This window comes from Peromyscus maniculatus, chromosome 2, assembly GCF_049852395.1.
Source record: "Peromyscus maniculatus bairdii isolate BWxNUB_F1_BW_parent chromosome 2, HU_Pman_BW_mat_3.1, whole genome shotgun sequence".
Lineage (NCBI taxonomy): Eukaryota > Metazoa > Chordata > Mammalia > Rodentia > Cricetidae > Peromyscus > Peromyscus maniculatus.
Window position 1 is genome coordinate 162,626,520 of NC_134853.1, and position 17,352 is coordinate 162,643,871.

At 41.8% G+C, this 17,352-nt stretch overlaps 1 non-coding gene across 1 annotated transcript; it reads left to right on the forward strand.

Annotated features, from left to right (window-relative positions):
- The first annotated feature begins 16,510 nt into the window (after positions 1–16,510).
- Positions 16,511–16,582, forward strand: Trnaa-agc (transfer RNA alanine (anticodon AGC)). Its single transcript has one exon. It is a non-coding gene; the product is annotated as a tRNA-Ala (tRNA).
- Positions 16,583–17,352: the final 770 nt, after the last annotated feature.

The following is a 17,352-nucleotide window of genomic DNA, read 5'->3' on the forward strand; positions in this document are numbered from 1 at the left end:
TTTTTTTTTTTATAAAATTCTGAGGCCTCCAGCACATTTTCTACTAATAACTGATCAATTTCATCACTACCTCATGCTAGAGGGCCTGGCAGACTCATATGGGATCTGTTATGTGTTAAATATATGGGATGATTCCTATTTCTGACTATTTCCTGTATTATGTAAGTAACATAGTTAATTCTGAATCATTAGGAATAATTTCAGTGGTTTTAATATATAAAACAACTCTTTCTGCACATTGAGAGTCAGTGACTATATTAAGAGATTCTGAAAAATCCAATAATACAATGAGAATAGCATATAATTCTGACTTTTGAACAGACTCATAATGACTTTGAGCCACTTTATATATTTAAATTTTCTGGTTTATAACTTGCCTTTCCTGATTTATTTGCATTGGTATAGAATTTAGGGCCTGCAGATATTGATGTTCCCTGTACAATGTAGGTAGGATACAATTGGTTCTTTTAATAAATTAAAGTCTCTTGCTTCTGGGGATAGTTATTGTTACTCTCTCCCAAAAATTTACTGCAAGTCTTTCCCATGTTCATTTTATGCCCATAAAGAGAAAATTTCAGCATTAGTAAAAGGAACTACAATTTCTGTTGTGTCCATTCCTGCCAATTTACAAAGTCTCAATTTTCCTTTTAGAATCAACTTAGAAACATTTCTACATAGGTCTCTAATTTTTCACTCTGTATGTGTGGTTAAAAATATCCATTCTAAGATATTATCCCCTCTCTACAGTAAGATCCCTATAGGGGAATGCATAGAAGGTAAAATACCCAGAATGCAATCAAACTCTGGATTGAAATGAGTCATGTGCATCCTGTAATTTCTTTTCTACCAAAGCCAATTCTCTCTCAGATTCAGTTGATAATTTCCTCACACCATTTAAGTGCTTGTCACCTGGAAAGATTTGAAACAAATTACTCAGTTCTTGAGTTAGTATTCTAATTGTGAGCTGTAGCCAGTTAATATCTCCCAGAAATGTTTGAAAGTCAGTAAGAGTGTGCAATTTATCTCTCCTGACTTATACCTTTTGGCGTTGAATTTTTTTTGTAAACCTATTTTATATTCTAGGTAATTAATAGAATCTCCTCTTTGTATTTTTTCAGAAGCAATTTGTAATCCCTAACAAGGTAAAATTTTCTTTACTTCTTCAAACATTTTCTCTAAATTATCTACATTTGAATTAGCTAGAAAGATATTGCCCATATAATGGTATAAATAGATTGAGGCACAGGGTGGAGCTGTTTAAGATTCTTTGTGGGAGAAACATTGATATCTCTTAACAAGTTGAGAACTATTTTAAGTAGGCACTGTGAAGGCCAATTTTTCTCTATACTTTTCCTGTAAAGGTATAATGAAGAAACAACCTTTTAAATCAGTAACTATAATAGACCATCCTTTAGGTAATAGAGAAGGCAGGGAGATTCCAGGTTGTACAGAGCCCATCAGCTGCATTACTTTATCTATGACTGTCAAATCGGTCAATATTCTTCATTTTCCAGATTTCTTTTAATATCAAATACAAGAGAATTCCAAAGATTGAGTGATGCTTCAATATGTTGTGCATTTATTTGCTCCTGTACCAGCTGTTCTAAGGCCTGTAATTTTTCCAATGTCAAAGGCCTTTGATCTACCCAGACAGGTTTGTCAGTGAACCATTTAAAGGTAGGGCTGTGGGTACCTTTGAAAGATTAACAGCTGTTGTGCCTTGTTTTTGTACAATCTGAATGGTCATTAACTGTTTTTTATACCTTTCAATATTTTTACCAGAAATATATGTTAGTTTATGGTTTGTTTCTAAGATTGGAGGAGTGTTGATCTAGGTATTTCATTGCTATAACAAATAATGTCCCCATAATTTCATTGCTATATTGGCCACATATGGCTTTAATTTTCCTCTCTGTCCTTCTGGCCCTATACATTTGAACCATCTTGTGCTTTGTTTTACTTGAGATAAAGTTCAAATCCCTAAAAGCTAGACATTTACCTCCTAAAGAGGACAATTTAGATTTCAAGATTCTGGTGTAATTGTTATATCTGCCCCTATGTCTAAAATATCTTCAATTACAATGTCATTTATTCATGCTATTAGCTTTGGTCTTTGATCATTTATAAAATTTTGCCAAAATATTCACTTTATGGTTTCTCTTGAAATTTCTGCTTTATCCTCAAATGCTGTTCTATCATCCAGAGCGGTATGGTAATTTACAATAGGCATTAGGTCCTTTATTTGCTCTGGGGAGGAGTTTCCCCCATAGAGACAGGGAATGACTGAAAAAATTTGACATTGGGGCCTGTGAAATCCCCCAAGGCATTTCCCAATGGTAAAGGGTTTCCTTGCCTGTCTATTGTTGATCTACATTCATTCGTCCAATTTTGGCCTTTTCCACATCTTCTGCATACTCCAGAATGTTGGGGCCTTCTGTTCAGGTTATCTCTAGAAGAAACATTATTTCTAGGAATGCCCTGTGAACAATTACTTTTTAGATGGCCTTGTTTACTACAATTAAAACAATTAATATTTTGATCTTTCCTTAACCGTTTAGAAATCACCTCTACTATCCAAGCATCATAATGCTTATGAGATTCAATATTGACTGTGTGTGGGATCTATTCCTTTATGGATGCTGATCTTATCTTTAAAGACCCAATTACCCTTCTGCATTGTGAATTAGCATTTTCTTTTTTTTTTTTTTTTTTTGGTTTTTCGAGACAGGGTTTCTCTGTGTAGCTTTGCGCCTTTCCTGGAACTCACTTGGTAGCCCAGGCTGGCCTTGAACTCACAGAGATCCACCTGACTCTGCCTCCCAAGTGCTGGGATTAAAGGAATGCGCCACCACCGCCCGGCTGAATTAGCATTTTCAAAAGCCAGAGATTCAATTAATATTTGTCTAACTTCTGGATTTGATACCACCCTTTTTACAACTGAAATCAGTCTTTGCAAAAATTCAGTGAAGACTTTCTTTGGGCCTTGTAAAACTTTAGTAAATGACTCAGTCCTCATTCCTGATTCTTGAATTTTGTCCCAAGCATTTAAGGCTGCTGTATGGCATAAGGACAAGGTGTTGTCACCAAAGGTAGCTTGACTATCCACATCATCAGAAGAGCCCTCACCAAAGATTTTATCTTGGGAAGTCTTAGAATCTTTAATCCTACCTTGCTGTCTGAGGGCCTTAGCTTCTTCTCTCAACCAACTGTTCAACTGTAATATGGCTATAACTATATTATTCCAGTCTTTTGGAGTGATTTTGTTCGGAGTGGACCATTTATTCAACATCTGCCTCACATAAGAGGAATGTATACCATAGGAAACCATTGCTTCTTTAAATCTCCTTAAATCTATCATATCTATAGGATCCCATTTAACTTATGTATATCCTTGGGGATAGCCATCATCTGGTAGTCTTTCTTGAATGGTAATTGAATAAATCAAGGTTGGTTTTTTCATAACCTTCAGCCACTCCTCTCTATTTCCATAAGATAATGGTGAGGTTGGGTCTCTTCTGAATTCTTCTGTCTGTGTCTGAATGCTTTTATTATCGCTTTTAAAAATTTTTTTCTAAGGCTTGTAATTTATCAGTAGTGGCTTCTTCTAAGGTTTATATATTTTAAATAGTAAGCTTTCCTAATGTTTGCATATTATCAATCACCCTTTTCCTCTCTTCAACAGTAAATATTTCTAAAGATTTTTTTCTTGTCAGTCAAGATTGTATTGTTCTCCTTAGGAACCATTTTTAAGGCTTGCATATTATCAGTAGTAGCCCTTTCTAAGACCTGTATCTTTTGAATGTTAAGTTTTTCTAAGGTTTGCATATTATCAATCACCTTGTTCTCTTCATCAGTAAATATTTCTAAAGCCTTTATCTTGTTAATCAAACTGTATTATTCTCCTTAGTAACTATTTGTAAGGCTTGCATACCATCAGTATTTGCCTTTTCTAAGGCCTGTGTAGACTGAAGTTTCTCAGTCCTGCCTGGTTCTGCCCAGGTAGCAGTTGTTTTTATAAAATAATCATTCTTAGGCTTAATATTAATTACAAACTGTTTGGTCTGTGGCTCAGGCTTACTGCTAGCTAGCTATTACATCTTAAATTTACCCATTTTTTAAAATCTATTTATCGACAATTGTCTCATTGCCTTTTTTGTGTTTTATTACATCTTGCTCCCCTGGCGACTCACAGCATCTCATCCACTCTGTGTTTCTTCTTCCTGTATCTCTCTTGGATTTTCTGCTGGCTATAACCTGTGTGGCCATAGGCCAAAAGAGCTTCTTTATTACCCAGTAGCAGCAACACATATTCACAATGTACAGTAAGACCATCCTACAGCAGGCCTGTATCTTTTCAGTCAATCTCTCATATTTGGCACCACTATCAAACCATTTTTCAGGTAAAATATGAATTGTGAGACTGATAACAATTATGACTGAGACTGAAGGATCCCAGCTAAGTTGTTTATTTCCTCAGTTTTTCTAGCATCTCTTCCATAGTAGCAGTGAGCAGGGTCCTCATTCCTTGCATTGCAATATTCCCAATCATTGACCAGAAAAAATTTTTAAGTTTAAGATTGTCCTTTCCCCTTACTATCCTCTCTCTCTCTCTCTCTCTCTCTCTCTCTCTCTCTCTCTCTCTCTCTCTCTCTCTCTCTCTCTCTCTCTCTCTCTCTCTCTCATCAGTAGTCCCCAGGTGAGTTACCAGAGTTCTGATCCTCAGAAAATCATGATGTTTGACCATCATGGGCATCTGGTGCTTGCATGGCTGGGTACTGGGAAGGTATTCAGATGTAGTGACGTGCTTGACCAGCAGGAGGAGCAGGTGCAGCACCAAGGCAGCTCAGGCTCCTCCTCCCTGATCCACAGCAAACTCTGCTCCAGCACTTGCTCCCTCTGAATAAAGTTTGTTTGAGAGGGAAGCTGTAAGCTGCACTAGATTTTGGGAGCAAACCTGCCTTAATACCTGTGGGCCACCCGGGACACCAGCATGTGTGCATCAAGCAGAACCAATCTGGGAGGGTAGCAGCCTTCTGAGAGTCTATGCCTAGGAAGGCAGAAATGCAAAGTAGGGGTTTTTGCACTGGGAAGGCAAGAGCATTCCTTCACTGAACTGCAGAGCAACCCTGCCCAGCTGGGCACACTCTCATGTGTTCTAGCAAGCCCCAAACGCTGGGTGCCAGATGAAGAAGGATGTTAAAAGATTACTTTACATTTATTAGCAAGCAAAATCCATGCACAGTTATCACAAGACAGAATGGGAAATGCTAACCGAGTCACCTGCTACTCCACTCTCTTTCCTCATTCCAAAAAGACCATGCATCCCTCGGCCCTGCCTTACATTTGGGTCGTGTCCAATCCCAAAGAAAACTCAACCTCTGGAACACAAATGCTCCTTTCCATTGACTAGAGGACTGGTCACAGAATTCTCATAAAACATTTGTCTTTCAAATGCTGCATGGATGTCAGGCTTGTTAGAAGACAGTGTGCTTTCAGCCCTTTAGAAACAGATGCAGGAGGATCCCATCAGATTCGCCTATACACTGTATTTCAGGATGGATTGCTTTGGGAGCTTGTTAAGACAACCAAAACAAGCAAAAATGATATGGAATGATGAGTATCTTTGTTTCTGACTGAGATTGTTTGGTACTAGGGTTTGTTTCATGTCCTTGGTTGTGCTAGACAAGTGCTCTACCACTTTAGCAGCATTCAACTCAATCATCTCCTTTCATTTTTTTGTAGAGACAGGGTTGCTTCATGTATCCCAGGCTATCCTTCAACAAGACATTGGTTTCCCTCACATCCCTAGTGCTAGGATTCCAGGGCTGTCCAAGCAGCCCACCTAACCTAGCTCCTTTTAATATTAGAGGAGTGAGATGTCAAATTGATGAGGCTGAAGCAACTGCATTCCCATAGACACTGTCCCTAGAATTACCATGTCTTCTGGCCACTCTTAACAAAACCATCCCCTAAAATAGAAAAACTTAAACAATAAGTAAGTAAATAAATGGAAAATAATGAAAGGGTTATGGCACAAGCTTATGTCTCAGAATTGAGGAGAGTGGAGAAGATTGCCATAATTTTGAGTCTAGCCTAATCTACACAATGAAACTATATCTCCCCTAACCAATTCACAACAGTGAGAGCTGGGACTCAATACAGAGAGTATCTTCACATCCAGTCTGGAATTCCATGATGTTGTTAATGTAGAGCATCTCTGCCATGGTAGGTGAGATCCTCAACTACCCTACCCCCACTCTCTCTGTGCCTCTGTCTCTGTCTCTGTCTCTGTCTCTGTCTCTCTCTCTCTCTCTCTCTCTCACACACACACACACACACACTAGTAAATAGAATACAGTAATTAAAAGGAAAAAAAACAGAAATCCTGTGCTAAATTACTAAATAAAGGAGATGGCCATTTCAGGCTGTGCATCTACCTTTGCTACGAGTCTTGTCTGGGGCCATCCTTGTAGATTCCTGGGAGTGTCCCCTGCACCAAGTTTCTACCCGAATCTGAAATGCTCCCTCTTTCCAGTCATTTCTTTTTACTCTCCCCATCCATCCACACCACCCCCAATATGGGACCACCCTAGTCCCTCTACATATGTGTCACAGTTGTGTAGCTTGGTCAACTTGGGGGACTCCTAGAAGTGTGAGTAGGGGATGGCCCTAATGCTTTGTCTAGCCTTTAGGAACCTGTTCTTCATACTAGGTTGCCTTGCCCAGGTTTAATATAAGGGGAGCAGCTCAGTCCTACTGGTGGTATTGTGTTCCCCAATATATTATGAACTCTAATAAGCTTATCTAGGGTCAGAGAACAGAACAGCCACTAGATATAGATGCCAGAAAATAAATGGTGGCACCCACACCTTTAACCTAGCATTCTGAAGGCAAAGATCCATCCAGATCTCTGAGTTCAAAGCCACACTGGAAACAGCCAGGCATGGTGACATATGCCTTTAATCCCAGGAAGTAATGGCAGAAAGCAGAAAGGTATGTAAGGCATGAGGACCAGGAACTAGAGCCTGGTTAAGCTTTTAGGCTTTCAGCAGAAGTTCAGGTGAGATTCATTCGGGGGAGGATTCAGAGGCTCCCAGTTCACGGATACAGGATCAGCTGAGAAGTTGGCGAGATGAGGTCGGCTGTTGTTTGTGTTCTGTCTCTCTGATCTTCCAGTATTTATGCCAATACCTGGCTCTCGATTTGATTTTATTAAGAAGACCTTTTAAGATTCATGCTACAGTCCTACCTCAACTTGATATTCCATGCTTTATTGATACCCATTGGAAGTGTGGTCCTTTTGAACAGAAACAGAGGAGGAGTGGATTTGAGGGGTGGAGGGAAGGGGTGGGGAGGACATGGGAGGAGAAAAGGGAAGGGTAATTGTGGTCAGGATGTAAATAAATGCAATTTTTTTTTTGGAGACACACGCCTTTAATCTCAATACTATAGAAGACCTGGAGGGCTGTTCATACAGGCAGTGACGAGGCAGTCATGTATTTGGGTTTACAACCAATGAGAAGGCAGAACAGAAAGACTATATAAAGACAAACACACAGGAAGTAGCTCTTTTTCAGAGAGGTAGGACCACCACAGGAGGAAGGGTAAGGTTTTAGCTCTGAGCTCTGACCTCTTGGCTTTCTTTTTTACATTGGTTCTGTGCTTCTTATTTCATAAGATGGTTGGTAACATCTACAAAACCACAAATTGGAATCTTTGTGGGCTCCCACAAACCAACCTCTGCAATGCATATTTCCATGATGCCATGGTTGAGTATCACTAATTCATTTACTTGAGCCTAGAATCAATGACAAATTGATCTACAAAGCATTTATCCCATAAAAAATATCTTCCCCAAACCAGAGGGTGCGCATTACTAACTTAATTTTCTTGAAGTGATACAGAAATTCTCTTAGGCAAAGCCTAGCTACAAAGTCATAATAAGTAGCATTCTTATGCTACCGAATACTGCTCTGTGCTTCCTTGATAAAGTTGGAGCCCAAGAGGGGTTGGGATCTCTGAGGCTTTTTTTTTTTGTAAATTTATTTTACAACATCATTTAGTTCAACATAATAGCCACAGAGTCCCCTGTTCTCCCACTCTCGCCCCCTTCCCCCTCCCCCCACCCCACCACCCATTCCCACCTCCTCCAGATCAAGGTCTCCCCCGAGGACCGGGATCGACCTGGTAGACTCAGTCCAGCCAGGTCCAGTCCCCCCCTCCCAGACCGAGCCAAGCGTCCCTGCATAGGTCCCAGGATTCAAACAGCCAACTCATGCAACAAGCCCAGGACCCAGCACCAACACACAGCTGCCTCCCAAACAGATCAAAACAAATGACTGTCTCACCCGTTCAGGGGGCCTGATCCAGTTGGGGGCCCCTCAGCCCTTGGTTCATAGATCCTGTGCTTCCATTCATTTGGTTATTTGTCCCTGTGCTTTATCCAACCTTGGCTTCAACAATTCTCGCTCATATAAACCCTCTTCTTTCTCACTAATTAAAATCCCAGTGCTCCACCAGGGGCCCAGCCGTGGATGTCTGCATCCAGATTCCTCAGACCTTCCTTGGATGGGGTTTATGGCACAACTAACAGGGTGTCTGGCCATCCCATCACCAGAGTAGGTCAGTTCCTGCCGTCTCTCGACCATTGCCAGCAGTCTTTTGTGGGGGTATCTTTGTGGATCTCCGTGGGCCTCCCTAGCTCTCTGCTTCCTCCCCTTCTCATGTGGTCTTCATTTAACATGGTCTCCTATTTCTTGTTCTCCCTCTCTTTTCTTGATCCAGCTAGGATCTCCCACTCTCTTTCCCTCGACCGTTGCCCTTCATTGTTCCCACTCATGACCAGGTTGTTCATGTAGATCTCATCCATTTCTCCGTGTTTTTTTTGGGTCTCGTTTTCCAGGTAGCCTCACTGGTGATGTGAGTAGCAGTCCAGTCATCCTTGTTCCACATCTAGCATCTTCCTATGAGTGAGTACATACCATATTTGTCTTTCTGAGTCTGGGTCACCTCACTCAGGATGATTTTTTCTAGCTCGATCCATTTGTCTGCAAACCGTATGATGTCATTGTTTTTCTCTGCTGAGTAGTATTCCATTGTGTATATGTGCCACAATTTATTTATCCATTCTTCAGTTGAAGGGCATCTAGGTTGTTTCCAGGTTTTGGCTATTACAAACAATGCTGATATGAACATAGCTGAGCAAGTGCTCTTGTGGTATGATTGAGCATTTCTTGGGTATATGCCCAAAAGTGGTATAGCTGGATCTTGGGGGAGATTGATTCCCAATTTTCTAAGAAAGCGCCATATTGATTTCCAAAGTGGTTGTACAAGCTTGCATTCCCACCAGCAGAAAGCACTACAGAAAGCACTAGAAGGAAAATTCCAACCGAAGGAAGTCAGATACACACTCGAAAAAACAGGCAATAGATAAATCCACAACAGTAAACCCCAAATAAATGCAATTTTTAATTAAAAATAGAACAAATATGTGATGAAGAGGTGGGTAAGATAGCAAAATTGAGCAGTACACATGCTATGGAGAGAGGTAGAACTGGAGCCTTGATGGCAGTGACCAGTAAGAGGGAGGGCTAAGATCAACATGCTGTCATTGCCCAGTAGGGTCGGTGGGATGGTATACAACAGCCTAGAGCTTATGTAGATACAGAGAACATCTCCAAACCTGCTGCCTTCACAGAAAGTCCACGCTCTGACAATAACAGAGGCTGGAGATGAGGAAAGTTTCACTTTCTGGATTGTACTCCCTTGAAGGACCACCATGGCCTGAGAGGCCCTGGTAATACTGGTGTTCCATGCTTCTGCCCTAGACGATGATGAAGCCTGAAACTCACATGAATGGATACAGTCTGTGCCATTGCCTGTTTCCTAGGTGATGTGTTCAGGCTTAGATGCCACAGGGCACCAAGTTGAAGTGAGCCCATGCCAGCCACTGAGGACCATGAGTGGATCAATAGTATTGATACTGCCAGGGGCTGAGTTGATGTCTATGACCATGTGTTATTATCTGGGCTGCCACCTCAAGTCATGTTAATATCCACATTTCTGGGAGTGCTGGCCTGCACCACACTGCCAATGCATGTGGGACACTGATGGTGGTGTGGGGGAGAGAGCACAAGCCTGTCCCTCACAGCAGAGCTGACTCCACCTCTTGGTGGCAGCAAAACAGCGGTGTCAACAAACCCTTAGACACAGGAGAGCTGCCCCATATTTAAGGGAGAACTGGCCTAGACATCTTCAGGAGATCTGGTCCTTTCCCCTTGCCAATCAACATATGGAGGCACTAGCAATGGCTTGGCCACAGGAGAACTGCCCCCCCCAATTGCCGAGGGCCATGGGAGTATACAGCAGGTGACAACTGATATTTAACACGTCAACCCACCAGACCCACCTGATGGGAAGCCCTACCTAGCAAGGCTGTGGAGGTACTGCCTGTAATGACTGGATGTGTCTGTCTCTTATTTTTTCCAGGTGCCCCTACATTTCTTTCCTAAGAACTGCTATGGATGTTTTCCCACTGGTTGTGAGTTTATCTCAAGAAAATATTCCATCTTTGGGCACAGTAATAGCTGTGGATGGTCAAGAAGATGATTTCTGTTTAAGCTGTATAATTCTGATGAATAGAAATAATATCAGAATATTTTTCTTAACTGACACAGGAAAATAACAGTATTCCCAGTCTCAAAGAAAGCTAATTTTAGACTTCAGAACAAATTCAAAAGGACTAAGCTGCCCCTGCAGAAAATACACAAGACATGTTCCCAGGTGTTTATTGCTAAATCAAGGTCAGGCTGTTTACACTGAGACACAACCCCCTACAGTAATTGACTGCACATACTCTTAGGCTCAAGATTCATCCAACTAATATAATATTTTTACTGCTAGTTATGAATTTATTTATTTCTTTCTTTCTTTCTTTCTTTCTTTCTTTCTTTCTTTCTTTCTTTTTTTTTTGTTGTGTTTTTTTGAGACAGGGTTTCTCTGTGTAGCTTTGTGCCTTTCCTGGATCTCGCTCTGCAGACCAGGCTGGCCTCGAACTCACAGGGATCCAGGGATCCACCTGGCTCTGCCTCCTGAGTGCTGGGATTAAAGGCTTGTGCCACCACTGCCCGGCTAGTTCTGAATTTCAATGGCATTTCCTATCTGAGAACACTAACCACTCAGGCTACATGCTTAGCCAAGCATTACTCACTGGCCAGTTGATGTGACCTTCCTAGACTAAGAGAAGCCATGTGATTTTTTACGAGTATCAGTTTGGCTCTGTCTCTGATTGTTTATTTAAGAAATGCCTTGTGACCCTGAAAATCTAAGTCATATTTGTGCAGAGATTTCTTTGAGGGGAAGCTGGGCAGAGCTATGCAGAAGAGATGTGAAAAAGAGCTGGCAGTGAGTGTGTGAGTGTGTGTAGGGGTGTGTGCTGAGTGAGGGATGTAGCTACATGGGTAGAGAGAAAAATGTGAGGATGAAGAAGCAAAAATGTGAGAGAAGTGTAAAAGATGAAGAAGAAGAAATGCGGAAAAAAGTATGAGAGGTAAAAGAATAAGAAGCATGAGAATAAGGTGAGAGAATGAATGAATGATGCAGTAATGTATGAAGAAAAGTAACAGAGTAGAGAGAAGAAATATGTATAAAAGAGAGATAATGGAGATATGTAAAAAAGAGATGTAACTGTATATATGGGTGTGCAGGAGAGAGATGTATGTATGTAAAGAGAGATACAGAGCTGTATGTAAAGAGATGTGGCTATGGGGAGCAAGAGAGAATTTCAGAGAGGATTTTTTAAGATGAAGTACAGGAGAAAGTTACCATGAGAAAGAGTGTGTTTCTTTATTTTCCCATCAGATAGAAAAAGTCGAGCCCTTGCCACCTTTGTGGATTTTTTTTTTTGTATACTCTGCTGGTGACCGGAGGCTGCCCCTCCCCCCAGTCACCAATACACAGTGATGTTGAAAACGCTGTGAATGCAAGTGAGCTGGCCCTGCACATCATGGGAGAACTGTCTCTACAGCTTGCCAGCACACAGCACAGTGACAGTGTAAAACAGGTGACAGCATGGGTGCCACCAAGCTGGCCCAATGGCTTGCCTGCCCACAGCACTGCAGTGCAGATTGTGGCAATAGTGGGTGAGAACTGGCTATGGCCAGTGTCTCCTCGGTTCATGGTGTCTAGTGTTGATGCAGGTAGAGAAAGATTCACCCTCCCTTAGCAGACTGGCCAGTAGGAATTTGACCAAACCACAGTGAATATATGGACAATGTAAATAGTCTTTTGGAGGGGCAGGACATGTGGGAGAGGTATGCACGGGAGGACTAAGAGTTGAGTGCAATCAGGGTTCATGAATTGTCTTCAAGAGGTTTTGATAATTGCCATATTGAAATTTTTAGATTATTATGTTCTTGACTAAACTGAAAAATTAACTTGGGCTGGAGAGAGGGCTCAGAGGTTAAGAACAGTAGCTACTCTTCCAGAGGACAAGTTCAATTTCCAGCACCCACGTGGTGGCTCACAATCATCTATAATGAGATCTGGTACCCTCTTCTGGCATGCAGGCATACATGCAGGCAGAACACTGTATGTATAATAAATAAAAATCTTTTCCTGATGGTGGTGGTGCACACCTTTAATCCCAGCACTTGGGAGGCAGAGGCTGGAGAATCTCAGTGAGTTCAAAGGCAGCCTGTTCTACAAAGTGAGTTCCAGGACAGCCAGGACTGTTGCACAGAGAAACCCTGTCTCAAAGAGCTGGAGGAAAAAAAGGAAAAAAAGGAAAAGAAACTTTTTGATGATTGGTCAAATTTAAAAAAAAAGAAAAGAAAAGAAACCAGAACCTTTTTCTGTTAATATTGATTTACTTTAAAATTTGTTATTTTTATTTTTGTTTTATTTTATATGTGTTTTACCTGCATAAATACATCTCAAAGCCACCAGAGCTCGAGTTACAAACAGTAGTCATCTGTCATGTGACTATTAATTGGAAGGCGATCCTAAGGAAGAATAGTCAGTGCTCCTAACCACTGGCAATTCTCCAGCACTCAGTAATTGTCGACTGTTTTGTTTTGTTTGTCTTTTCAGATGGGGTCACATGGTGTAGATCTTAGTTGTTCTGGACATAATACTTTAGCCAGGTATTTCCCAGAAGACTGTAGTGGCTGTTCAGAAGTCTGAGGCTGGGGAATTACTGGAACCCACAGACAATGGGACAATCTGATGTACTTTCCACCAATCAGTTCTTGCAGTTTCACCAATCAGTTCTTGAATTTTCTATTCTTATTGAAAACCCCAGAAACCAGATTGTCTTCTTATTTGGGACCTTTCTTTCTATTCTCTCATGGATTCCTTTTCACTGTGCAGAGGACAACATCCAGGGATACAGATGTGCTAGGTAGGAGCTCTTCTGCCAGGCATGTCCACTGGATACTGTCATTCCCAGCACTCAGCAGGCACAGCAGGCAGATGTCCATGTGTTCAAGGCTGGCCTTGTCTACATAATGAGTTTCAGGATGGTCAGTCAGGGCTAAATAGATAGTATCTATCTGTAAAAGGAATAGATTGTCAATGAACTCACTCAGTGTATGTAAAGGATACAACCATGCTTTCAGGCAAAACTATTTTATTGAAACCTATGGGAAATTATCATGCCATAGAAGGTGTGGGAAAGAATACATCCAGCATTAGGGTCTCCCCAGACATGAAAATGTGAAATCATAGCTGAACAGTATGTGTTTAAGCTGATGGACACTCAGGCACTGAGACAGATAACTCATATCTGATAGCATTGAGTGTTTCTAAGTGACTCTCTAAGCCCTAGAGAGAGACAAAGGAGCTCACCTCAGTAAGTTTTATAGTGAAAGAGAGATGGCTATAACTTCAAGGTAGCAGAGGCTAGTTAGGCCCAAGATCATTCTGAGCTCAAGACCATGAAGGTCAAGACCAGGATGTTCCCTGATAGAAAGTTAACAACTCAAGTCTTGTCCTTCTAGGCAGAACTGTGACTGTTTCTGCCTCTAGCTCTACAGTTTTCTCTGCACTATCAAGCAGAAAACAAGACCACTAGATAGATATGTCAGCAGGAAACCCACAAAGAACAACCAGGAGACACTCAGAACCGTCCCTGGGTGTGCCAACCTTTGGCATGATGAGCCCCACCTCCATAGCACAGTGTTACACTGTGGTCATAATCACGATCACTCATTTCAAATATACTACAGCCACTACCTGTGCTCGAACAGCCTCTGACCCATGAGGAATCAGAGGCAGCTAGAAACTGTTCACATAGTTCTGGGTACAGAGTTGACATGGGGCAATGTGTGGTGTAAGTTCTCACACCCTCTGCTAGGTCTTCCAAACCTAGCAGCTCCAGGCAGTCATACCAGCCCAAGGCTCAGAATATCTTGTCTGGCCATTCTGAGCCTTATAGCACCCCCATTCATTTCCTTTGAAGCCCCACCTCTAAGCCACATGTTGCCACCTGGTTGGATGATGGAGCTTCCACCTTATAATTCTATTTGGAATTTTGCATCTGTAGCTTGAGTGAAATAAATCTCCATGTGGGAAAGTATGAAAGCAGAGGTTATGGTCAAGGTCCCTGGACCATCCATGATCCTTCTAGACAAACTTTCAGCTCTGGCATTCATTGTCTTTCTTACATTACTACTACATTTTTTTATCAGATAAGATCTCACACTGTAGCTAAAGTCTATCTGGAACTCATAATGTTACCTGAGCTGACCTGTAATTCTCAGTAATCCTCCTGCCTCATTAGAGATTATGTAACAGAGTGTGTTCAGGTTATTTGATCTCTGTAAAGTAGAGAGAATAAGATTCTACTTGGTAAAGGTAAGGATCCATTCCCAGAGTTACTGCCCCAACACTCAAACTTCCTTTCCTTTATTCTTTTTCTTTCTTTCTTTTTTCCCTTCCTTTCTTCCCTCCTCCCTCCCTTGCTTCATTCTTTCTTTCCATACCTGTACCAATAATGCTCTTGATGAAATTGTTGTCTAGATGAGGCTAGAAAACAGCTGTATCATCAAGTGGTATTGAGTCATTGATGAGAAATCCAGAGTGTATGTGATGTCTGTTATTGGTTCCCACCCCCAAGGAATCATGTTGGTGTTAAAAAGCCGAGCAGTTGCCTACCGGTTCAGGGAAGGAATGGCTGAGAAAACTATAGAGGAAGGTTGTCTCTGCCCTCTTCCTCCATTCACAAAACCCTGGTTCTCTCTCCAGCATTGCATGAACAAGACACACAGAGATATGCTGGTCACTCCAGAACTGAGTTTTGGGCCTGAGGCTCAGAGATTCAAGGTCATCTTTTACTACCCAGCAAGATTGAATCCAGCCTGGGCTATACAACAACCTCTCTCACAGAGCAAGGCCGGGCCCATGACTTTCTGTTGGAAGAGGTGCTGCAGAAAAGCAAGTCAAGACTGAGAGCTGAACCAGACATGGCCCCACATGTAGCACAAATCCTAATTGGTCTTATAATCAAAACCTGGAGCCAGATATCTGGGTCAATGCTGAAAGATCAGAGAAGCAGAGCAGTCAGCTGCCTCACCAATCCTCCGTTGAAAATGCTGAGCTCCTGTCTCTGGAGTCCTCACACTGAATGGCTCTGAGATCCTGTCTCCTCCCCCCTCATATTCCTGTCTCCCCCTCGCTAGTGCTGGGATTACAGGTGGGAGAAACCACTACTGCTTGGCTCTGTTTCTCCTTTAGACAGATTCAACCTCCTGTATCCCAGGGTGGCCTTGAACTCCTGATCTCCCTGCTTTCTCCTCCCAAGTGCTGAGATTACAGATGTATGCTACAACTTCCTGGCCTCTATAGTTAATCTAGTGTTTGGCTCTTCCCTCTGATTTTGAGGCAAACTTTGCTTCTTAGAGCACACACCCACACACGTTTAATCCTGGCATCTGGGAGACAGAGGCAGGCTCCTTGACTCCATAAAAAGTTTCAGAACACCAAAAGCCACATGGTCAGACCCTGTTTCAAAAACAGATTGGGATTTAGGAGGGGATGGTGGCTCACACTTATTCCAACAGAAGACAGAAATGGTATTGCCAATTCTTCTGGGAAAACAAACAAAAACATCAAAACAAACAATAAGCTAAGCATGGTGTCCACCCTTTTCATTTCAGTGCTCTAGAGAGTGAAGTAGGCTGATCTCTGTGTGTTCAAGGCCAGCCTTGTCTACATAGTAACTTCTAGGCCAGTCATTTCTACACAGTGAGATCCTGTCTTCATAAATAGTTTTTTGGCTGGATAGATGACTCAGATGTTCAGAGAACAGACTGCTCTTTCAGAGGACCTCAGCTTAATTCTCACCATCAATATCAGGTAGCACACAACCATGTCAACCTCCAGATCCAGAGTGACCCAACTTCTTGGACCTTTGTGTCACCTTCTTCCCTGTGAACTTTTCAAAACACAGACAACAACAAACACATAATTAAAAATTAAAAAAAAAACAATCATTTGAAAAGTGGGATAAGTTGGAGGTGTAGGTCAGTGGTAGAGTTCATGCTTAGCATTCATGAGGCCCCAGGTTCAATTCCTGGCACCTCCAGTGCTTTCAAGCTCCTGTAGGTTACCAGCTTTCTTCCCCCACCCCACCCCACCCCCCGACTTTACTATTGCTTGACAGTGCTGGTGTATGCCTTTAATCCCAGCACTCAGGAGGCAGAGGCAGGTGGATCTCTGTGAGTTCGAGGTCTGCCTGGGCTAGAGAGTGAGTTCCAGGAAATGCGCAAAGCTACACAGAGAAACCCTGACTCAAAAAACAAAAAATCAAAAACAAAAAAAGTGGGATAAATGAGCCTATCCACACATAAATTTAATAAATAAATAAATGAATATGTTTTTAATAAAATTAAATAAAGATGATTTCTAAGAGGTATTTTATTTATATACAGAAGACTGGGACAATTTTGTGATTAAATGTCCAACCGTACTTTAATGTTTCTAAGGTAGATTCCTTTTATGTACTGCTAGGGTTTGGTCAACCATTTGCATGCCTGGTTCTTGTGGAGGCCAAAAGAGGGTGCTGCACTCCCACACCCGGAAAGGCAGAGAAATTTGAGCTAACACTTGAGTCCTAGAAATTCAACACCTGTCATTTGGAAGAGCGTCCAGTGTTCTTAGCTGAAGAGCCATCTCTCCATTCCCCCATTTACAAAAGGTTTAAATCCCCTATTTTCTATGATGATGCATGCACGGTAAAGGTAAGTACTTTCACACTGAAGCATACCCCAGGCCTTTTCAGAATTCCTTCAGCAATTCATTTGTATATTCATCCACACATTCATGTTGTTTGAGACTACATTTCATTTTCTAGTG